Source organism: Dama dama, chromosome 14 (assembly GCF_033118175.1).
Source record: "Dama dama isolate Ldn47 chromosome 14, ASM3311817v1, whole genome shotgun sequence".
NCBI classification, from domain to species: Eukaryota; Metazoa; Chordata; class Mammalia; order Artiodactyla; family Cervidae; genus Dama; species Dama dama.
In genome coordinates, this window is record NC_083694.1 from 28,667,068 (window position 1) to 28,692,462 (window position 25,395).

The window sequence follows — 25,395 nt, forward strand, 5'->3', positions numbered from 1 at the left end:
AATAATTTTCAAGAAGTTAGAACTTGAGTCATAGAAATGCAGACTAAAGTGTCTCAACTATTTATTAACTTATTAACAAGGAAAACAGTAGGGTTACTGCTGGTTCCAGCATTTATATCTATCTGTCTATCTATATGTTATGTACATTGATTCATGTTCATATTTTATTTACATATATATGCATGCGTGTGTGCTTACTTGCTCATTAGTATCTGACTCTTTGTGCCCCTTTGGACTATAGCCCGCCAGGTTCCTCTATGCCTGAATTTTCTCAGGCAAGAATACTGGATTGGGTTGCCATTTCCTCCTCTAGGGCATCTCCCCTACCCAGGGATCGAACCAGCATCTCCTGTGTCTCCTGCATTGCAGGTAGATTCTTTCCCCTCTGAGCCATCAGGGAAACCCACATATATGCATACATTTATAAATATATATATAAAATAAGATTTCTAGGTTGGAGATGAAACTGGTAATGTTCTACAGTCAGTAATAAAACTATAACATATAGTCTTTTTCTTCAAGAGTAGTTTATGTTTAATTTTTCTACTGGTTGGTTTGCCATTTCATTTAAGTATTGATATGCTAAATATAAATACTTAACATTAATTTCATGCAAATACCTCCTTTTGTTATTTTTAATCAATTGTTAGAAACTGGACTGTCATGAATGGTGTATTTGAGGTTGTGTATAATCATAATTGTCATGGAGTCTGAAATCTGGAATGTGCCCTGGTCTTTGTTTATGACTGGACAGTGTGAAAAGTGGGAGATATAAACCCTGAAGATGTGGCAAGTAGGGATCCCTGTCGGTTTCTGTGAGTGCTGTAAGCTCTGTGTACAAATGAGCTTCTGCTTTTGATGTCATAGGTATGGCAATTTTGTGTTTTTCTGGTCTTGCAGAAGCTGGTGTCATTTAGGGACCAGTGGGGCAGAATATTGCAGTTTGGATCAAATTGTTTAATTTGAGACCTCTAGTTACCAAAAAAAGACATAATCATAAATACATGTGAACGGGAACTTCATTTGTGTGTGAGCAGGGGAACATTTCCTGGGGCGCTGATTATTGACAAGAAGAGGAGAGGGAGGGAGGAGGGTGAGATGGACTCATATAACACATTTAAAGCCCAGCTTAGCCTGAGTGAGGATTCTGAGGTCCTATCTCTTTGTTCAAGTTGAAAATCAAAGGTAAGACTTTAGGAGGGAAGTCATGTAGGAGTTGTAATAACAGTTATAGCCTATGCTTATTGAACATTTACCTACCATGTAGTATGCTAAGCTCTTTGCATGTGATAGTTTAGTTTTACAAAGATAATCTTATTATATTTGATTTAGAAAAGTAGGGGACTTGACCATGATTACAGTTGTGGCCTTTCAGTCTGAATCCAGGGCCCATAAGCCAGACCACTGCTTTATATTCTTTGTATTCTGCACCGTTGTTGAGTAGAAAAACTCTTTATTTCTTCTGTCTGTTTTACTGTACCAGGGAAGGGGCAGGAAGAGGGGATTAAATTCCAGTTCCTCTTAATAAATGGTTTTGCAGTAGTGGTTTGGCATAGGGTAGGATAACATGGCAAGTGTTGACAATACAGAGAATCTAGGCTTATTCATTCCTGTTTGGGGAGAGAGATTCAGCCTCAGTTTTACCTTAAATTGTTAGCAACCATAACAAACCAGATTCATGTATAATATTTTCTAGGCAGTTTTTGTTGACTGTTTAGTTATTTTAGTCATGAATACATTTTTACCATTTTCCCCATAACATATGTTGAAACAGAAGTCTCATCTGCTAGAAGCAGTATTAAAAGTGCTTACATAACAATAATGTTGATACACAAGATCATTTGTATCCAAACAAAGAAGTTTAACCACTATACTTCATTTATCTTCATCTGTCCCTAAGTGGCAAGAAAAGAGATGTTGAAAAATAAGAGGAGGTAGGAAAAGAAAAATATGTTAACTTCTTGGGAACGTAATGTAGTTTTTGAATTTCTACATTGTATTTGTTTTCCTTTCTTTTCATGATTCCTTCTTTTCGTGGTTTTCTCACCCCCCCCCCCCCAATAGGTTTCAGGTTCTAATAAAGTCCAGCACCCATGTATGTCATCATCCTCTGATATTGGAGTCCTTTTTCTACTTGGTTTTTATAGCTAGATACTGTTAAGCTGTGTTCCCATAGCCTTCTGTTTAACTCGTGTCTAGGGAATTTCTTCTTTTCTTGCCACAGTTGAGTATGGGTGACTATATTCAGGAATCAAAACTTTTTCTTCCACTGCTTTCTTAACACTTAAGTACAGGTTGTGCTCATAGTATGCATTTAAAATCCACATTTGTTCAGTGTTATCTCCACTCATATATTATGCAGACATTTTGGGGTTACATACTATACGCCAGGTATTGGAGATGTGTTCAGTTCTGGGGATACAAAAATGACAATGACATAATCCCCTATGCTTAAGATGCTCAATTTTCTTGTAGAGGAGAAACATCTGTTTAAAACAGAAACATTGTACTATAGTATGACAGAGCTTTCACCATCCATAAACTAATCATAAAATAACTATTTCATAATGTTACAAGTAAGGTGAATATGATAGTGTTTGGAAAGCAGCCAGCCACAGTCTCAGGCACATAGAAGATCATTAATATTTAAATTGAATCTATTATTATTCATAAAATACAGTAGGTCCTAAAGAAGAAGGAGATAACATTTTCCTGGGCTTGTTCAGTAAAGAATCTTGAGTTAACTCAGACCCATGATTCAGGATATACCACTGTATATGGTATGGTAGCCCTGCTTCCTTCTCACTTTTATCATATCCAATCATATGCTAGATTAATTCTCAAATGTATCTTTTTAATGACTGCTAAGTGCTTGTGAGTACCCAGAGGGCAGATGGTATATTTCTATGTATCTCTGCTTTTCCATGTTCTTTCAGAAATATGTAAGTGTTTGTTAGGCAAATGGATTTGTAGAATAAATCGGTAGATTCTAGGAAACACTGCTATGGAATACTAGGGTGATTTTAATTGCTGGGTCTTTGCAAATAAAATAGCCAAACTGAAGAAAGCATCTTTCCACTCACAATTTTAGGAGTAGCCATACTTTTCCTGTCGTGTGTTTGGTATGGGAATCAGATCAAATGCAGTTTCAACTATAGGATGCAGTTGGGAGTTGTCGCATCTGACAAATGCAGAAAAGATGAGGCCAGCAGGGGTCAGTTTAATACCAGCTTACATTGCAAGCACAGTGCTTTTTACTTCTCTGTAAACTGGAGTGAGAATAGAAACTGAAATATACAATCCAAATATTAAGCTTTTTAATATCAAGCTATAGCAGAGAATTGCCAAAAAATTAGGTAGAGTATTTAACCAGTTTTAATGGATGACAAAGACTACTAGTGACAGAAAATAAATGATGGAAAATAGATAGATTCACTCTCTTTTTCTTGATCTGGCAGAATAGGACTTTCAGCTAAAGTTATTTTCCTCACTGGCTCTTTTGTGTTGACTTATGCCAGAAGAAGCGTGGAAATATCATGTGTATTCTTTTGATCTTAGTTACTTGGTAGACTTTATAACACAATGCTTAAATTTATGCCTGTTTTGGGACTACCTGGCTATAACGATAAACCACTACTCACAGCTTGCATATAAAATGTCAATACTTCACAGAGTTGTATTCATAATAAGAAACTGTACATGAAGTGGTGACTTCTGAATGCTAAACTTCAAGTGAAATAACAAATATCTATCTATTAGCTGGAGGTTATCGTGTTCTTCTGTTCTCAGCCACTCAGTCGTGTCTGAGTCTTTGAGACCCCGTGGACAATAACCCACCAGGCTCCTCTGTTCATGGATATTCTCCAGGCAAGAATACTGGTGTGGGTTGCCATGCCTTCCTCCTCCAGGGAGTCTTCCCAACCCAGGAATTGAACCCAGGTCTCCTGCATTGCACGCAGATTCTTTAACATCTAAACCACCAGGAGAGGATTTGAATGGCCTTTATCTTTGCAGCCTTGATGTATGGGTTGACATTTAATAAGACTAGCCTCTCAAATGCTGAGAACACAATGTGTGCTAAAACTCAGAGCCTTGCCTGCTAATCTTAGTGACTGAGAATAAGTACTCTTCACAGATCGAATAGTTGTTTTCTTGATGTCTGCAGTTCAATTCAGTTCAGTCGCTCAGTCGTGTCTGACTCTTTGTGACCCCATGAATCGCAGCACACCAGGCCTCCCTGTCCATCACCAACTCCCGGAGTTTACTCAAACTCATGTCCATTGAGTCAGTGATGCCATCCAACCACCTCATCCTCTGTCGTCCCCTTCTCTTCCTGCCCCCAATCCCTCCCAGCATCAGGGTCTTTTCCAATGAGTCAACTTTTCGCATGAGGTGGCCAAAGTACTGGAGTTTCAGCTTCAGCATCAGTCTTTCCAATGAACACCCAGAACTGATCTCCTTTAGGATGGACTGGTTGGATCTCCTTGCAGTCCAAGGGACTCTCAAGAGTCTTCTCCAACACCACAGTTCAAAAGCATCATTCTTCGGCACCTAGCTTTCTTCACAGTCCAACTCTCACATCCATACATGACCACTAGAAAAACCATAGCCTTGACCAGACGGACCTTTGGCAAAGTAATGTCTCTGCTTTTTAATATGCTGTCTAGGTTGGTCATAACTTTCCTTCCAAGGAGTAAGCATCTTTTAATTTCATGGCTGCAGTCACCTTCTGCAGTGATTTTGGAGCCCCCCAAAATAAAGTCTGACACTGTTTACACCGTTTCCCCATCTATTTGCCATGAAGTGATGGGACCAGATGCCATGATCTTAGTTTTCTGAATGTTGAGCTTTAAGCCAACTTTTTCACTCTCCTCTTTCACTTTTATCAAGAGGCTTTTTAGTTCCTCTTCACTTTCTGCCATAAGGGTGGTGTTATCTGCATATCTGAGGTTACTGATATTTCTCCCGGCAATCTTGATTCCAGCTTGTGCTTCTTCCAGCCCAGCGTTTCTCATGATGTACTCTGCATATAAGTTAAATAAGCAGGGTGACAATATACAACCTTGATGTACTCCTTTTTCTATTTGGAACCAGTCTGTTGTTCCATGTCTGGTTCTAACTGTTGCTTCCTGACCTGCATATAGGTTTCTCAAGAGGCAGGTCAGGTGGTCTGGTATTCCCATCTCTTTCAGAATTTTCCACAGTTTATTGTGATCCACACATTCAGAGGCTTTGGCGTAGTCAATAAAGCAGAAATAGATGTCTTGATGTCTTGGTACACTTATTTTCCTAACGTAGTAGGTGCTTGTTACTAAAATTGTTGAACTAAGACATTCTTATGTTAAGACTGAAGAATGTAAGAACTGTTAGACCCGGAAGATACCTGGAGTGTCGTAAGCCTCTCATAGGTGGCTGTGCGATGCCCCATGGGCAGGGCTGCTGCTGGCAGAGCACTTCAGACTTCCTTTTTCCTATTTAAAAAAAAAAATTAAAAATGTATTCAATTTAATTAATTAATTTGACTGCATTGGATCTTAGTTGTGTCTTGCGAGATCTTTTCGCTGGAGAGCACTGACTCTCCTAGTGTGGCCTGCAGTCTCAGTAGTTGCAGCACGTGAGTTGGGATCTTAGTTCCCTGATCAGGGATTGAACCTATGTCCTTTGCATTGCATGGTGGATTCTTAACTACTGGACCTCCAGGGAAGTCCCCCTTCAGACTTCTTCTAGTATTCTTTTCCATGATACCATACTGTGTTTTTCTCTCCATACTGTGTGTTTGCTTTGGCTTGTTCACTATTCTGCATGTTTGAATTGAATGCTAAATATACTATAGAAATCAAGAGCCTGCCCTAGTGTTGTAGCCTTCTTCAGTTGTAGACTGGAAGCCCATGCTCGTGAGTAAGGAATGGTGACAGCAATCTCCTCTCCTGGTTTTAATGGATCCCAAAGGACTCTTGTGAGCCGTGTCTCCTGGGGCCACTTAGAGCCAAGAGAGAAGGGTCTCCTCAGAAGGGGATAGGGCTCTGCTTCAAAGCACAGGGGGTTGCATGCTCCCAGCAGTGCTTGTAAGGACTGTTGTGTGGCCTGTGATCCGTATTTGATCATGCTTTAGGGCTGAAGTTGCTAGACTAGAGTGGTATCAGGAAGGAACACAGGGCGGCATTACTCACTGAACTAAGTGGTCTGTGGTCTGTACAACAGACAGACAGCTCTGCCTAGCACTGGTGTTCTGAAAAAGCCTGCTTTATTGGCAACATTTTTTCTTTTTAACCAGGTAAGAAGTTTCTCCCTCCCTGTCTTGATTAGTTCTCTGTTGTGGGTGAGAAACTGCTACACATTTAGTGGCTTAAAATAATAACATACTTATTTTATGGTTTCTGTGATTCCTGTAGTTAATTACTTACGTATTATCTAAAATTTTATAAACCCGTGATGTAGTCTCCCTTTAGTTCTAGTATTCTAAGTTTCACATCTGGGCATCTTATAATACCTGACTTTTCTAAGAAAGAACGGTCATATAGCAAAAAACACTGATGTGAGCATAATACTGACACCTAGTCCAGTGTTTTATTCTGGTACTTCTCTGAAGACGGAAATGGCCAACCACTCTAGTATTCTTGCCTCGGAAATCCCATGGACAGGGGAGCCTGGCGGGCTACGGTCTTGGGGTGGCAAAGAGTCGGACACGATTTATCAACTCAACAACTAAAACTCCTGCTTTAAGCCACTACTGCTGGATGCTGTGGACCCTGTTTTCCAAATGCACATGATTATTTCCTGTTTTAAAATTGCTAACTTACTGAATATAATTGAAAGCAATACAATACAACTTTAAGAAAATTCTACAGCTCTGGTTTTTCACTGATTCAGGTTGAGAGTCCTTCCATCCAGTATAAATTCATCCAAATTTTATTGACTAGCCCATAAACTGTGAAATAAAATGTCTCACCACAGATGCAGGCAGCCTGAGAGACATTCACATCCCATGGGAACACAGCCTAAATCATCTCTGACAGTATAGAGAGCCAGTCTCAGCCTCGCTCCCCTGCTGTCTGCTATGTCAGAATTCCGTTTTACAAATAACATACTAGAAATGTTAAGCCAACGCTATTAGGGTCATTCAAGAATAATACTTGACAGAATAAAGGCAAGAGCCATACTGTAGTATGGGAGAAAGACTATTAATTTATAAATTAGATCTGGATTCTAATTCTGGCTCCATTATTTGCCACCAACTATTTAACTTATAAGCCTCAGTTTCCTGATCTAGAAAATAAGAATATATCAACATCACAACATTAGGACTTCCCTGGTGGTCCAGTGGTTAAGACTTCATCTTCCAAGGCAGGGGATGCAGGTTTGATCCCAGGTTGGAGAGCTAAGATCCCATATGCCTCGCTGCCAAAATATCAAAACAAGCACTATTGTAACATTGCATTATTAAACTAATTCTTATAGTGATAATAAGAAGTGAAAGTATTAGTTGTTCAGTTGTGTCTGATTCTTTGCAACTCATGGACTGTAGCCTGCCAGGCTTTTCAGTCCATGAAATTCCCCAGGCAAGAATACTAGAGTTGCCATGTGCTTCTCCAGGGGATCTTCCCAACCCAGGGATAGAATCCAGTTCTCCTGCATTGCAGGAGATTCTTTACTGTCTGGAGCTACCAGGGAAGCCAGTGATAATATAGGGATCATTCAATTCAGTATTTGTCAGTTTATTAATATTGGTTATAGTTGCATTTTTAAGTGTATCTACTAAGTATAGTGGCAGATCTGGAATGAGTAATGGTACCATTCAAAAAGTGAGCAGAGAAAAGTGCGAAACTTCAGGATCTAACCCTGGGTCTCAAATGGTATGCTTTAGATAAGGGTACAGTGGGATGGAGTGGGATTACTGGCATTTAGTGGGATAGATAAAGGGAAGATTTTGCTTATTAATTAGGTTTGAACACATATACTTGTTGGTCTTTATTGATCCTAATTTAGTAGTGAGAGCTTACAAATTCTCCAGCTACTTCAGATTAACCAATTTATCAAGGTAATGGTGATGTTAATTAGAGTTTAGATCATTTTATAAACAGTGATATGATTTCCAGCTGATAACTGATACCTTGATAAAATATGCAAGAAATAATAAGGAAACAGGATCTTCCAAAACCCAAAAGAAATCTGGAGAGAAATTTGAATGTGGACCATTTTATACACTCCACACCTGGGAATGGTGACTATGCGAGGCTGCCTTCTCTTACTGCTCATAGGAAAAGAAAGGACCTTCTTTTTTAGAGACTCACAGAAGAAAGATAAAGAACTCTAAGCCTGGTCTGGGAGTAGAAGTCTATTGAAATGAAGAACTGGAATTAAGGTTGACTAAAAGCCTACTTTCCATTCAACAAGTATTGTTGAGCGTACTTGTCTGTGCTCAGATAACTAAGGTGTGGTCTCTGCCTTTGGGTTGCATTACAGGGAGGCTGTCTAAAGGGTTGTAAGAGAGATGCAGAAAGAGTGGTCTGAGGATATATGGGCATAGTGTCTAGCTGGATGGTGGGGAGAGTTAGGGATGGCTTAAAAGCCTTGTCTTTGATAAGATCTCTCTGCTTCTATGCACCAAGAATGGTTTGCTGGTATTTGAGAAATATGAAGTTGAGTATGTTCAAATGAAAATTTGAAAATGTTTCTCCAAGGCATTATTCATGTCAGATTTTAGAGGTTTGCTATAGACGTGGAATAATCAAATAACATAAACCATATTTTTTCTATCTTTAGAATTGGGCTCAGAAGATCATTTTATAGGTATTCTATCAGTTGATAAAACTTTGGTTCATATGTTAAGATATGATTATTAGCTTTTTAGTATCTAAGCTATACTTATAGTTGTGGTCCATCTTTTTCCTTGGGCCAAGCATATACTCAGCTATCTCTAGGCTGATTTGTATTCATGCCATGCAAATATATTTTAATATTGCTCTGTTTCATCCTTAAAATGCAGGCAAATATTCTGACAAAAAGTTGCAAAGTGAATTTTATATTATTTAGTACTGAGTATATATTCTGTATATATCTTTGGGGCAAGGCATTTGTCAGGTTCATAAACCTAGATATAACCATGTTTAATGGAAGAGAATTAAGAAACCATGGGAAATGAATGAGAAAAGAAAAATATTAGTTTCTGCAATTTAAATTTTTTACTTGGAGTCATACTCCATTTTGAGTTTTTACTACTTAAAAAGACATTTTCTTTTTCTCGTTGTTTCAAATATATATTTGAAAAATATATATGTTTGAAAAATATATAATATTTTCCTTAAAATAAAATTACTGCTAAGGATTTTGAGTCACATTGATCAAATTACTCAAAAATTTTATTTAATTTTATTTAATAACTGCCCCTGTATCAGGTACATTTTGGACATATAAAGATGAATAAATGATGTTTTCTGTCTTCATAGACTTCATTATCTGGGATATAAACAACTTATTGTAATAATTTTATTAGTCCTATGATAGTAGTATGAACAAAAAGTTTGGAAGTATGGAAGGAAGATCTGTTAATTCTGTTATGGCAGGTTGGAAATGAGATTAGATCTGGTCCTGGCAGAAGGTATATAAGTTGCCTGATGTTAAAAAGAAGGGGTGTGAAGAAGAAAGGCATGGCATTTCCAGTAGAGTTCTCTCCCCGTCCTTTAAAAATTGCCAAACTTTTTAGGAATCATAAGCTTTGATACTGGTGAGCAAAATAAAAGTTTATTAGATGAGTGTTAAGGATGACTAACATGGAAGAGTTGTTTGGGGGGTTTGCATGATTCCCTTTTGAAATAGGTTTTCAGCACACAATAGAACTGAGAAGTTAGTGGTGTCTTGAGGAACAAATTGAAAATAAGGAGGTGAATCAGTTGCATCTGTGTTTTTATAAATAGCAAATATGTGGACCTTAAGCATTAAAAACATTTGTGAAGAATTAGTTAATGCAGAGCAGAAGATTCTCAAACCCAATACTTTGGGAGAAGAAAATCCATTTTCTCATTAACTGGAAGATTGTCAATGTGAGGGGATGGAAGTGATTCTGAGGTACTTTCACGTAATCCTACTTAAAAAAGCAAGCACTGCGGGAGTATTTTCTGTTGTTTCTTTGGTTTATCAAGATGCCCCCACGGGAGAAGGCTTATACAAGCTGGACGGTGAGCTGATTTATTAAGATATGTGATGGTCACTGAATGCTATACTGTGTCTGACATGTTTATTCCTCCTGCTGATTTGCTGACTTTTCATTGTTGTTTCATGTTTATATTGAGACCCGCTGAACATGTGAATATACTAAGACCTATCACCCTTGAAAGATGTGTTCTTTAAAAATGAAGATTGCAAGCTCCCTGGAGTTATTGTGTCTCTTTCCGCTGGCTCATATTTGTGAAATGAGAGTTTATTCTTTAAAATTTTTTTTAAAAAAAAGAAGAAAGAAATATATGCTGACCAATAACATCCATCTGATCCATTGTCAATAAAGAGCCATGCATGCACGATTAACTGGAGTTGAGTTAATGTTTCACAAAATCAGGATAAACAAAAGCTGGCAGGGTTATTTTTTAGGCATATTTCTCTTCATATGCACCTTTGATTTAAAAATCACTCTCCTTTAGGTTTTTATTTCTTCAAAATTACCAGTTGGAAACTGACATTCTTCTAGTAGTAAGACTACTGGTACTATCTGTATCATAGAATTGCAAGAATTAAGCAAGAAAGTCTATGCAGAGTGTTTGGAACATAGTAAGCCCTGAATAAATAGCAGTTAGCATTTTTGGGCTCATCACCCTCAGGACTACCACCGTCATGGTGAAAATCATCATCCTTGTAAGGGCTTACTTTCACATTCTCTGTTACATTAGAGACACTGACAAGTAAAGAGAAATAGCCAGTTACGTCTCAGATCTCAGGAATTTAAGAAGGCCTTAAACATTTTGAACTAAGAAGGGTTTGGTCCAGACTGTGTGCTCTGTGTTTATGAAGACGGTGCATGCAGTCCCCACAGAATGGTTATAAAGCACTGCATTGCATTTAAAAAACTTTTCCTTGAACGACTTAGTCTTGGTGAGGTGTACATATACACCATGGAATATTACTCAGCCGTTAAAAAGAATTCATTTGAATCAGTTCTAATGAGATGGATGAAACTGGAGCCCATTATACAGAGTGAAGTAAGCCAGAAAGATAAAGAATATTACAGCATACTAACACATATATATGGAATTTAGAAAGATGGTAACGATAACCCTATATGCAAAACAGAAAAAGAGACACAGAAGTACAGAACAGACTTTTGAACTCTGTGGGAGAAGGTGAGGGTGGGATATTTCAAAAGAACAGCATGTATATTATCTATGGTGAAACAGATCACCAGCCCAGGTGGGATGCATGAGACAAGTGCTCGGGCCTGGTGCACTGGGAAGACCCAGAGGAATCGGGTGGAGAGGGAGGTGGGAGGGGGGATCGGGATGGGGAATACGTGTAAATCTATTGCTGATTCATGTCAATGTATGACAAAACCCATTGAAATGTTGTGAAGTAATTAGCCTCCAACTAATAAAAAAAAAATAATTATATGACAAAAAAAAAAAGAAAGTTGTATTGAACAAATATAGAAAAGTTACCATATCTCATCAATTCTCAGATGCAGATCTTATTTCATATTTTGTTTTATCTGAAATCCATGTGCTTTTTAAAGTCCATGGCATGTTGTAGATTAACTGATAGCGTGTTTCTTTGTTACATAATTTTAAATGCATCTTAAAATCATAGGCATTTTAGATTTGATAAAATGTAACAAATGCTTACCTATGTGGTATTCACAAGAAGGGTGGTGAGCATCTAGACAAAGAGAAGTCAACACAACTCCTTAAGAGGAGGTCATGGGACTTGGGTAAACATGGTGTATCTGACTGGGGTCAGTCAAACCCTCTGGCTTCACTTCTACTATGCGACTAACGTTTACATTCATCAGCTGCACCATCCTAACTGCTTCTGTGGTATTTCAGGCCCAGACTTCTCATCTGGACTACTTTGATAATAATCTTTTTCTTTTTTCCCTAGTCTATCTTTTCAAACACTGTGAGAGTCCTTTTAATAACAGTCAAATCTTATTACTGCCCTCCTCAACAGTCTCTAAAATCTGCCTCCCAAGATGGCAGAGCGTGGTCCGGTCCAGTCTTCATTCTGTTGCCTGGTAGTCACATTTCCCTGGGCAAGTTTGTCAGCCTTTGTGAACTCACTGTCCTAGTTGTAAGACTGGAATGATAATCATTCTTTATCTCAGTGGGTCATTATGTTTGCTATTTATCTTGCAAAGGGCTTGTTACATAGTGAATGTTTAGTAAATAGCAGTGTTCTTGCTTAACTCAATTTCTTCATCTGTAAAATAAGGTTGATCATTTTTTTCCTTGCTAACTTGGTCGGATTGCTCTGATGATTGATGGAAATAATTTATATGAAAGCATAAATTATTTTTTGTTCTTAAAATTATTATATTTTGTTCTTTAAATTACTATTTTCTGAACTATAAAATGCTTTGTCAAATTAGAGATTATTTTTATTGAAGCAATCTAGGCCTTAAGTGAACTTATTCCATGGTTTCTTTCCAGATGAGTGTGCTACAGTGCACTCCAGTTATACACATCCCCAGAATATACTAGATACTTTGATATATGTTGTTGTTTAGTCATTAGGTCGTGTCTGACTCTTGCAACCCCGTGGACTGTAGTCTGCCAGGCTCCTCGGTCCATTAGATTTTTCAGGCAAGAATACTGGAGTGGGTTGCCATTTCCTTCTCCAGGGGATCTTCTCAACCCAGGGATTGAACCCGCATCTCCTGCATTGGCAGAGGGATTCTTTACCACTGAGCCACCTGGGAAGCCCATGCTTTGACATACTTGTGTCCTATATGTTTATGATGTAGGAATTTTATTCTTCACTACATTTTCTATATCCACATCCATCAAGATCCAGTGCAAATCTCCTTACCTTTTCTGATTATACTAGAAAAAAATTGCTTTCTCCCATTTTCCCTCAGAAGTTGTAGGAGTTTGGGCTTCTTTGTAACGTCAGTTTTATTCAGATTTATATTGTGTCAATTGTTTTGTCTATTTTCTTATCCATTAGATCAAAAGTTACTTAAAAGTAGGGACATGTCTAAGAAATCATTTTGTCCACAGAAATTGTTTAGAATTTGTTGAATTGAACAAGGCATATGAAAGCAAGCAAAAAGACATTCTTGACAATGGGGTTAATGACTAAAGAGGTAATGTGCATAGAACTTGTAGAGCCCAGTCATGTTGACTGGAGTGGCTGGAGTGTTAGGAAAGTTATGAGAAATAAGAGTTGAAAGGTGGGGTAGCATCTCGTTATGGATGTCCCCAGCAACCAGCCAGAAAAGATGAAACCCACTGTATCAAGACAACCATTTTCAGTTGTTATTTACCAGCAGAATTTTCTTCTCACATTTTTACAAGAAAATCCTAGAGTATGCGAAACAGGAAATGGAGTTACTTGGGCAAGTTTGTCAGCCTTTCTGAACTGGGTATTTATTGGAAGGACTGATGCTGAGGCTGAAACTCCAATACTTTGGCCACCTCATGCGAAGAGTTGACTCATTGGAAAAGACCCTGATGCTGGGAGGGATTGGGGGCAGGAGGAGAAGGGGACGACAGAGGATGAGATGGCTGGATGGCATCTCCAACTCGATGGACATGAGTTTGAGTAAACTCCGGGAGTTGGTGATGGACAGGGAGGCCTGGCGTTCTGCAATTCATGGGGTCGCAAAGAGTCAGACACGACTGAACGACTGAACTGAACTGAACTGAAGGCAATATTGACTTGCCTGGTGGCTCAGATCGTAAAGCATCTGCCTACAATGAGGAAGACCTGGGTTCAATCCCTGGGTCAGGAAGATCTCCTGGAGAAGGAAATGGCAACCCACTCCAGTATTCTTGCCTGGACAGTCCCATGGATGGTGGAACCTGGTAGGCTACAGTCCACAGGGTCACAAAGAGTCAGACATGACTGAGCGACTTCACTTTCAAGGCAATATGATTCTTTGGCTATGCCTTAGAAATTGAAAGATTGATATATCTGTCTTTTGGTTATAAAGACTTCTTACATCAAAGTAATTAGTAATTTGGAGATAAAATTAATTATGTACTACCTATCAAGGAGAAATATAATTGTCTAAGCCAGTTACAATCTTATACGTTTCATTTAAGACATGAATAAATGGCTAGTATAATTTTTTTCTGAGACACATTTTTTAAATGTTCAGATTTAAATACTCAGATTTATCACAAATGTTTGGGTTTGATCATTCCTTTGAAAGGAATTGGTGTTTTCTTTTTGGAATAAAAAGGCAAAATTTGTTGAGGGAGTATGGAATAATTCAGAAAGAAGTCAGTAATTTTTCCCACTTTTGCTACTAAGTTATAGGCAGTTATTTTGACTGGTAGTTTGAAAAAGAAGACTATGCCCATGTGATGCTTGTAACGAAACTGGGTATGCAAATCACACACTTGAAAAATTCAGATGACTGTGTGGTGGTTTATTTATACACTGGGTTGATGGAATGTCCATCGTGTAGCATGTGTCACCCTGCACCACGTGTCCTCTCTCTGTGTAAGTTTGAAGGACATATTTGCCATCTGATGTGGGTTTCCTGGATGCTCATAATCAGTGAAATAATTACTCTTCTTAAAAATTATTTTTAAAATATGTATTTTGGGGTTGAGTGGCAAGATGTTTTAAGATCTTATCACCCTGGGTCCAGTTATCTATGTATGTTTATTTTATAGAGACAAGTCACTTACTTAAATAATTCAGTGAACCCTCACAAAGAGCTGGGTACAAAAACCTTCACAAAGAGCTGGGCTGGGTAGCATGCTGGATGTCAGGAACTGGCGCCGTGGAGAAGAGAAAGGGAAATGGGTTTGTAAGGTGGTGACTGAGCTAAGCAGAGGGCCTGGTACCTACAGAAAGTCCTAAGAAATTATTATTTTTAGTAAGTTGTTAAGTTATTAACTGAAAGGAAGGCCAGAGTTGAAATTGTGATCTATCTAAAACGGGCAAATTAGTTAATACTCTTAGTTTGTTTCTTCATCAGAAATACAGGGTAATAAAATCACCATCAGAGGGACTATGTCAAGATTAAATGAGTTATTCAACAAAATGGAAATATTACTGAATGGGAGAAAATATTTGTAAATGATATAACCAAGTAGGGATTAACATCCAACATATATAAACAATTTATACAACTCAACATCAAAAAAACAAAACAATTTGATTAAAAAATGAGCAGAAGAACTGAATAGACGTTTTTCCAAAGAGAGAATGCAGATGGCCAACAGAGCACGTGAATAGATGCTCAGCGTTGCTAATCACCAGATCACCAGGGAAATGCAAATCAAGGTCACAATGAGATATCACTTCACACCTGTCAAAATGGCTATAATGGAAAAGAAAAGAAAAGAAAAAGACCAAATAGTAAATGTTGGCAAGGATGTGGAGAAAAGGGAACCCTTGTACACTATTGGTGTGATGGACATTGGTACAGCCACTGTGGAAAACAGTATGGAGGTTCTGCAAAAATCTAAAAATAGAACTACCATATGACCCAGAAACTATACTCCTGGGTGTATATTTGAAAAAAGCACTAATTGAAAAAGATATATGCACCCCAAAATTCATAGCAGAATTACTTACAATTTCCATATATGGAAGCAATCTAAGTGTCTATCCACAGATGAATCTATAAAGATGTGGTTTACAATACAATAGAATATTACTCAGCCATAATTTTTTTTTTTTTTGCCATTTGCAGTAACATGGATGGACTTGGAGGGTATAATGCTAAGTGACATTAGTTGGACAGAGAAAGACAAGTACTGTATGATATCACATATTTGGAATCTAAATAATACAACGAACTAGTGAATATAAGAAACAGAAGCAAATTCACAAATAAGCAACCAATTTGTAGTTCTCAGTGAAGGAGCAATATAAGGATAGCGGAGCGGGAAGTACAAACTATTGGGTGTAAAATTGGCCCAAGGATGTGTTGTGTAATATGGGGGATATAGCCAATACTTTGTAATGACCATAAATGGAAAGTTACCTTTAAAAATTATATGAAATATTAAAAAATTTTAAAAGATTAAATGAGGTAAAATATGGGAGCATGCCCCCTATGGGACATGCCCAGGAGTATGTCTGGCACATATCAGATAGTTAATAATTGTTGGTAAAATAGTGAAAAGTGAAAAAAAAAAGTTTTCTTATTCTCAAGATGTGTCATGGCTTAGAACAGGGGATCCTAATACATTATGAAGTTGGACTTTAGCTGTAATTTCCCTGTATTTGCTTTAAAATTCTGTCTGAGTTTCACTAATAATCCAAAGGGATTTTGGACTCTAAGAAGAAAACACACATACACAAACACACCTACACACTTCCCTGCTCCTGCACTCATAATTATTCTTCTCTTGTTCACAGATTTAAATTTGCTTAAATCCATGAAATATTTTTATATTTAAATGTCCTCTGTAATAACAGGAGAACGTGAGAAATGAGCGGAAGCAGCAGAATTATATTATTGGATAAAAATTTGGATACAGAAGGAGATGTGTAGGTATTGACATTTCAGCAGCTTTATTCCCCTCACTTCTACACATTTTGTGGTTCGTATAAAAAGATGTATTGTGTTTTTTCCTTGTGATTGAAAATTGACAGACATAAGGCCCAGTGATGCCAAAGGGATATGATGTACATGTGACAGGCTACTGTTTGTGCACGAAATGCCACTCATTTTAAAGAACTTTTCCCTTTCTTTCTTAACAGGAAGAGAAAATGATGTGTTTTTCCTGCTAGACCACGGTGAACTCACTTGTTGTAGTCCTTATTGCTATTTTAAGAAAAATTGCTGGTGTGAAGTATATTAGATGCAGTGTAGTGTTTTCACTTGTTAAGGTCAATTCATATTTTAATAATGTGTTTTGTGTTTATCTATCTTTAGGTTTAACATTTAAAAAAATCTGATCTCTAAACTGATCATTTCGTACATAATTGTTTAAATACCATAGGTCATGTGATGACCTTTTATATTTTTTGATTTTTTGAATGTCTTTTATTTGAAGATTGTCATGTCTTTAATGCTAATAATGCCTCATCTTTTCTGAAATTGGATTTGAATCATCACTAAAGGATAAAATGCTATGACTATAAGGTGGCATTCAAAAACAAGAAACACTTACTAAATTTAAACTATTTCTTTCAGGCCCATGTTTTCAACTCTTTCAGAAATACTTTTGAGTTAAAATTGAAATGTCAAATAACATAAAATTTGAAACACACATTTGGTTCAGTATTACCATCATACAGTATTAAATATTAAACATTAATTTATTTCATGCTGCTGGCAGGACACAATGATTCAGTGTTTAATGAAAAAAAAATTGTCTGCTTGATGACTTCCATGTATTGTAATAGAACTGTGCATGTTTATTTACTGTGGATTAATAGGCTTTGTTCTGCTAGTGCATACTTAAATATGATTTATATGTCATGTATAAATATACCTATGTCAGACATAGTCTATACTGAAGTCCACAAATTCTCTTTTTTGAAATATGCCTTTGTTTCTTCTATGAAAGAAATATTTATGAAAAGTTGTCTCTATCTTTTACACTACATTCCTTACAGTAACCAAGGCCTCTTTAAAACTGGGTGCTTTGCACCCGGGGTTTAATGCAGGTAGTAAAATGTTACTACGAATGAATGTGAAAGGGAAGCTGCTTTAATTAAAGGGAATGAATCTAAATAATACAATGTACTATTTGGAATGGAATTAAATAGCACTCTTTAACAGAGAGCAAATTTATTTCATTATATTTTGGAGTCAACATAATTATACGTATTATTTGTTCATAACACTGAATGTGTGACCTTGGGAAAGTTACTGATCACTCTATACTTCAGCTTCTTTATATGAAAAATGGATATAATCATAGTTCCTACGTGATATATCAATAGTATACTTGGAATTGTCCGTGGCACTTAGCAAACACTGTGTGTTATCTTTTGTTATTTTTATATATGATATGTAGAGTAGGGTAGGGAGGTGGGAACAGAGGATGAACCAGAGGATGAGCCATTCAGAATCACCTGAAATAGCACACTTTCAAGGGCCCTATTAGGGATGCAGGCTGGCTATTTTTGCACTTGAGAAGAGCTCCAGTCACAAAATGATAATATTCTATGGAAGGTGTCTTATGTCTTGTTGTTTAGTTCCTAAGTCGTGTCTGATTCTGCGACCTCATGGACTGTAGCCCACCAGGCTCCTCTGTCCATGGGATTTCCCAGGCAAAAATACTGGAGTGAGTTGCCATTTCTTTCTCCAGGAAATTTTCCTGACCCGTGGATCGAACTGGTGTCTTATGTCTACAACTTACATAAAAATATCTCAAGGAAGACACTACTATTTGAAGTCTGCTCAGGTTACTTTATATTATGAGAAAAAAATTGTCCCTCTGTGAAGTTCCTTTCCCTCATCTCCAAACTTCAAATCCAGCAACATAATCCTCATGTCCAACTCAAATAGACTGCTGCTGCTACTGCTAAGTCACTTCAGTCATGTCCAACTCTGTGCGACCCCTTAGACGGCAGCCCACCAGGCTCCGCCGTCCCTGGGATTCTCCAGGCAAGAACACTGGAGTGGGCTGCCATTTCCTTCTCCAACACATGAAAGTGAAAAGTGAAAGTGAAGTCGCTCAGTCGTGTCCTACTCTTCGAGACCCCATGAATCTCAGCACGCCTTGGCCACAGAATCACTCATGCTTGTTTGCAGCCCCACAGACTGTGGCCTACCAGGCTCCTCTGCCCATGGGATTTTTCCAGGCAAGAGTACTGGAGTGGGTTGCCATTGCCTTCTCCTCAAATAGACTACCTACTCCCAACTCAAATCTCCCTATTGATTTTCTCTTGTAAGAAATTACATCTGGGGCATCCCTGGTGGCTCAGTGGTAAAGAATCCACCTGCCTTTGCAGGAGACGTGGGTTTGATCCCTGGTCCAGGAAGATCGCACATGCGCCAGAGCAGCTAAGCCTGTCTGCCGCAACAATTGAGCCTGTGCTCTAGAGCCTGGGAACCACAACTACTGAGGCCACATTCTCTAGAGCCTGGACTCTGCAACAGGAGAAGCCACTGCCATAAGAAGCCTGTGCACTGCGACTAGAGAGGAGGCCCTGCTCTCTGCAGCTAGAGAAAAGTCCATGTAGCAACAAAGAGTCAGCACAGCGTCCCCCTGCCAAAAAAAACCAATCACATCTGAAATGAGCTTCCAAAACTACATGTAGGTCATATATAATTTTTAGCAGATCTTAAAGTAGCTGGAATTCAGGTTTTCATTTTAGTTTATTGATCTCTTAAAGCTAATAACTGTTATTGAAAGTTTTTTGGGTTTTGTTGAGGTACAATTGGCATAAACACTATAGGAGTCTCAGGTATACCACAGCATAGCGATTCAGTGTTTGTGTATATTGCAAAAGTATCACCACCAGAAGTCTAGTTAGCATCTGTCACTGTGCATCCTTACAGAATTTTTCTTTCTGATGAGAACTTTAAAGATTTTTCTCTCTTAGAAACTTTCAAATTTGCAACACCGTGTTATTAACTGCAGTCACCGTCCTATACACTGCATCTCCTTGACTTATATTTTATAACTGGAAGTTTGTGCCTTTTGACCCCCTTAACCCATTTTGTCGTCCCCCAGTCCTCTGCCTGTGGTAACCACCTATGTGTTCTGTGTATGTATGAGCTCATTTTTTTGTTTTTTTTTAAGATTTCACGTAAAAGTGAGATCATAAAGTATTTAACATTTTCTCTCTGATTTATTTCACTTAGCATAATGCCCTCAATGAACTTTCTTGTCTCAAATGGCAAGATTTTTTTCTTTTTCATGGCTGAAAAACATTCCAGTATATGTGTGTATATCTATGTATGTCTATTTATTTATTCTCACCTACACTTGTTATTTCTTGTCTTTTTGAGAATGGTCATTCTGACAAGTGTCAAATATCTTTTTGTGGCTTTGATTTGTATTCCTCTGATAGTTTTTGGTATTAAGTCCTTTTCATGTTGACCATCTCTGTCTGTTTCCACCTTCTTTGGAAAAAAATGGCTATTCATATCCTCTGCCTACTTTTTAATTTGGTTTGTTGTTTTACTATTAAGTTGTTTGAGCTCTTTGTGTATTTTGACTATTAACCCCTTGTCTGATACACAATTTGCAAATGTCATCTCCTATTTGGTAGGTTGCCTTTTCATTTTGTTTGTGATTTGCTTTGCTGTGAAGTAGCTTTTTAGCTTAATGTAGTCTCAGTTTTTTGTTTTTGCTTTTGTTTTTGTTGCCTTTGTTTTTGGTGTCAGATGGCTATCTTTTAAAGTCTGACCTAGGACAGTTGTATTTACACTCTCAAATTTCATAGTTATCCTTAAAGGCGTCTTTCAAAGTTACTTTTTTCCTATTTTGCTTGGTAAAATTCTAAGTGTATGAAAATCACCTTAAATGAAATCTCAGTTGTAATCTAATTTCTAATTGAGTTAGACAGAAGCTGCCATTTTGTCAGTGTTACAACCCTATTGACTATTTCTGATGTAATCAGTGGGCTCCTTTTTGATTATTCAAAGCACTATATAAGTGTAATAATGTCTTACTGGCTTTCTGTAAACTTATGTGTTTAGTCTGGTGAAGATTTATTTTTCAAAATAAAATATTCTCTTATGAAATTTGAACATTATCTGTCTTCGCACCTAGCTTTTGTGAAAAATTGCATTGCATGCTGCAGTTTTGCAGTCACTGAAAATAGTGTTCTGAACTTAGTTGCTTCTTTTTAAATAGATATTCTATGATAACCAGATTTCTCAAGAAAGAGTTGAAGATGTAAGTATTGGACTATGAAAATGAAAATTTTCAAATGTAATTAGTCACAGTAGACACAAGGTGAGAATAGATTAGATAGTGTTGCCAAATTTGTAGAGACATTTTAGACTGAAGAATCAATGGAATCAATGTATCATATGAATATAGAAAAGTACATTTTTTAAATGTTGATTTCATAGCAAGTTTTTTTTGAGACAGTTTTGCAGGTATGTTATATATCAAGAGAAAGAAAAGGGGAAAGTATAGTTGGTGCGAGAATGAAGAAAAAGAGGAGGATGGAAAGGAATGTGTTTAAATTTACCCTGCAAGCACTTAAAATTATTAACGGACTCCATAAGGCACATTGCCACAAGTGACTCAGTTTGAAGGCAAGTTCAGATGGAACATGTTTGACTGACTGGGGCAACTTCTCTCAGCAGAAATGAAACAAAGTTTTAATATAAAAAGGACAAGATCACTTATCTGAGGGGGAAATAAGTTTCGAGTTCATAGAACATCCTATCTAAGAAACAGTTGCCAAAGCAGATATAGTGCAATGAAAGGTAAGGGCAGTAGGCTTCATGTGACCTTATCTTAATTAAATGATAACGAAAACTAGTTTTCAAAGTACATAAACACATATACAACAACAACCACAGCACACACACACATACATTTTTTTTAAAGAGGAGAGAGAAGCTGTATTTTGATGTTGCTTTAGGTAAAGCTGTTTAATCATATTGTACTATGATTCTCAAATATGATTTTAAATGAAGAGTTTTATAGAACCTATTTTTTTTTCAGGGATATTTTTTCTAGTACATTGAGAAAATTAAAAAAAAAAAAAAAGAACCAAACCCATACTGTGTAATGGTCCATTGTGGGCACTTTTTCATGAATTAAAGTGTGGAATGTTGAATAACAGCAACAGTGATATTATCCTGTGTTTTTATTGCACTTAATTTTCACATCTTGTTCATGAGCTCAGTTGATCCTCAGGACAACACTATGAAGCTAGTAGATGGTTTCTTCCTTCTTTAGATGAGGAAGTTGAGACCAGATCAGTTATGTGATTTGCCCAAAGGCATGGGTCTACAAACCAGGCTTTCAGAGCTTGACTGCAGAGCAATCAGGTGAGCACTAGAACGTAAGCACAAGGAAGCCCAGGAGCAGCTTTGATTTAGGAAAATAAGTGTTGAAATACTGATCAGTAGGTGCTGGAGAAGACTCTTGAGAATCCCTTGGACTTCATGGAGAGATCAGACCAGTCAATCCTAAAGGAAATCAACGTTGAATATTCATTGGAAGGACTGTTGCTGAAGCTGAAACTCCAATACTTTGGCCACCTGATGCGAAGAGCTGACTTATTGGAAAAGACCCTGATGCTAGGAAAGATTGAAGGCAAAAGGAGAAGTGGGAGGCAGAGGATGAGATGGTTAGATAGTATCAGCGACTCAATAGACATGAGTTTCAGCAAACTCTGGGAAATAGTGGAGGACAGAGGATCCTGACTGGCTGCAGCCCATGAGTCACAAAGAGTTGGACCTGACTTAGAGACCAAACAACAACAACAAATGGATGGTGGAACAAATGACTCAGACTAAGCTTTATTAGCAAAACCATGCAGAAGAGGCAGCCTTTGTAAACTACTGAAAGCAGGCACTTAGATCTGAATGGAAGTTTAGTTTCCAGACTTAGAGAAATTCGTTTATATATACTGATTTGGCCAAAATTTTTTTCCAATAAAATATTGTCTCTGGAGAAGTTTCAAGCTGGAAAGAAGGGCAACTTTTGGATGAGACAGAAAGAGTTTAAATCTTGTGAAATCTTTTCAAAATCCAAAATCAGTGTGTCGGAGCCCAGTTTCTGTTTTGTCCCCAGACTTTTCCTGTGTATGTTACATTGGTTAGAGGGTGTGTTTTGATTATGTGGTCAGGAACAGTCTGGGAAAAATTGTTAAATCATCAATTTTTGTTGTTGGCCCTAGCCTCACTTTCTTGTGGTTATTTTTCAGTTTTATGAAACGCTTTACTCCCACTTTCTCAATGACTCAATGCCCTTGTACTTCACAATTATGCAAAGAGATGCCTTCACTTTCTGTGAACTATTTGAATCAAGACTCAAACCTAATGTCAAGAGAATTCTGGAACTTTGGGTTCAGCCGGTTGGCAGGAGGAATTTTGGTGATGAACAAGAGTGAAGGCAGGAAAGGATACGTTCTCTTTGCTCATGAAAACAAGTGAAGTTCTGAGGTCTCATTTATCCGTAGCAGCTACCCATCTGAGGGAATAATTATCTGGATTCTAGAATACCTGGATTATGTTTTTTTTAATTTTTTTTTTTATTTTTTATTAGTTGGAGGCTAATTACTTCACAACATTTCAGTGGGTTTTGTCATACATTGATATGAATCAGCCATAGATTTACACGTATTCCCCGTCCCGATCCCCCCTCCCACCTCCCTCTCCACCCGATTCCTCTGGGTCTTCCCAGTGCACCAGGCCCGAGCACTTGTCTCATGCATCCCACCTGGGCTGGTGATCTGTTTCACCATAGATAATAAACATGCTGTTCTTTCAAAACATCCCACCCTCACCTTCTCCCACAGAGTTCAAAAGTCTGTTCTGTACTTCTGTGTCTCTTTTTCTGTTTTGCATATAGGGTTATCGTTACCATCTTTCAAAGGCTACTAAATTTTTTCAAAGCAAAGATTGTAACCCACTCAGTTTATCCCTGTGAAGAAAATAGGTGACACGTAGCTAGAAAATAAAAATGCTACTGTAGTTTTTGTTTTCTTTAAAAAGAATTTTAAGGTTGTGTATTTAATCATAAGAAATGAAACTTGAGTTTTTAGCATTGTGCTTGTAACACATAAAGTTCAAGATCTGGAGCTCGAGATATTTCCTCCCAAGGTGCATGCACACTCTGAAACGCCGTTACCTGCCAGAGTCCAGCGTCTGGCAATTTGTTATACTGAGCAGCTAATTTTTCACTGCGGTTCCTCTGCGGACTCAGTGCAGAGTCATACAACACAACTGACACAGCAGAGTAGCAGCCTGAATTCAGATCAGGAGCCAAGTGAGTTTACAACTCTGTCACCTTCAGGCCTAATAAGGAAGTCGTTTTAGCATTTGACCTGTTAATCCGTTTAGTGATTGGATGTGCAATCTGGGTATTTGACACCTATAACTTCCAAGACATATGCTGAATGTTATTTTCTCCATGAAAGCATTTAATTATCAGAAAAATTGAAATTTAGATGTCTTACCCATCCTGGAGATACTGTAATCATATTCAGCAGTGTAAAATGTTGGAATCAAATTGGGCATGAATTTGGGCAGAAACAATGTGTCTTTTGGACATATTCTGTATGCCTCAGTTTCTGCATCTGTAAAATGGGGATGGTAAAAGTAGCAGCTTCATAGCGCTCCTGTGGGGATTAAATAAAATTACAGATCTACTACTAATGCATTTTGTAAATGCCCCATGCCATTTATTGCATTTTATAGAATTCACTTATGAATATAACACTTTTTTGATGATAACAAATACATATATAATATAAATAATTCATTTTTTGTAAGTTATACTTGGTCTGCAATAGTATGGAGCACTCCACGTATTGTAATGACACCACTTGGAAACCTCATTACTTGGGATTGCTGCTATTTCCACTATAACAGGAACCTTAGGTACTCAGACTCAGGATTGTCCAGTAGGAAAATGTATATTGTACATTGCCAGTAGGATCACATTTGAATAACTAGAGCAATGTCCACTTCAATATAGTAAACACATTTTCCATTGCATTGGTGATGCTATCCAACCATCTCATCTCAACCATCTCATAATTTATTATTTTGAATAATAAATTTTCTAGAATATACTTAATATTCTCTATTTTCCTTTATTTGTACATTGTATGTAGTAAGTATACTTGAATATCTTTATAATTTAAATGTTTCTTTGAATAAACAGGGTTGGTAATCATAACTGTAGGCTGAAGCTTATGTACTAGAGATATATAGTTTTGGAGATGCCCTTGTTATCATTCCCTTCTTTTTATCAAATCAGTGGGGCTCCTTTAAGTCATACATCTCCTAGCTAACTGGAGTCCTGGTCTTGGCCTCTTCACCTTTGTTGGCAGCTGCCTGGTTCTTGGCATGTTCATTTGGGTATACCACTGTTCGCATGGTACCGCCCTGGCTGCCAACATCAAGAAGGTAATTTTATCAGGAAGAAATCAAAGTCCCTCTCAAGTGAGCATCCCACCCTGATTTATTGTCTTACTTTATTCTATTTTTTTAAGCTATTGGGAAATAAATTCCTTTGATTTCATATCATATTTCTCTCTTGGGTCAGAACATCTCATCAATATTGATGCTTTAACTTAAATGAGAATGCAGTACTAGTGTCTAATTCATACTGGGCACAGGTGGTGGTGACA

The 25,395-nt window shown here is 37.5% G+C and overlaps 1 protein-coding gene and 1 long non-coding RNA gene across 3 annotated transcripts in view; both read left to right on the forward strand.

The window, feature by feature from the left end:
• SMYD3 (SET and MYND domain containing 3) overlaps positions 1-25,395 on the forward strand; it is a 714,044-nt gene that overhangs the window by 213,815 nt on the left and 474,834 nt on the right. The gene's annotated exons all lie outside the window — the stretch shown is intronic.
• On the forward strand, positions 14,043-20,826 carry LOC133069093 (uncharacterized). The gene is made up of 2 exons (XR_009695776.1): positions 14,043-16,656; positions 16,870-20,826. It is a non-coding gene; the product is annotated as an uncharacterized LOC133069093 (long non-coding RNA).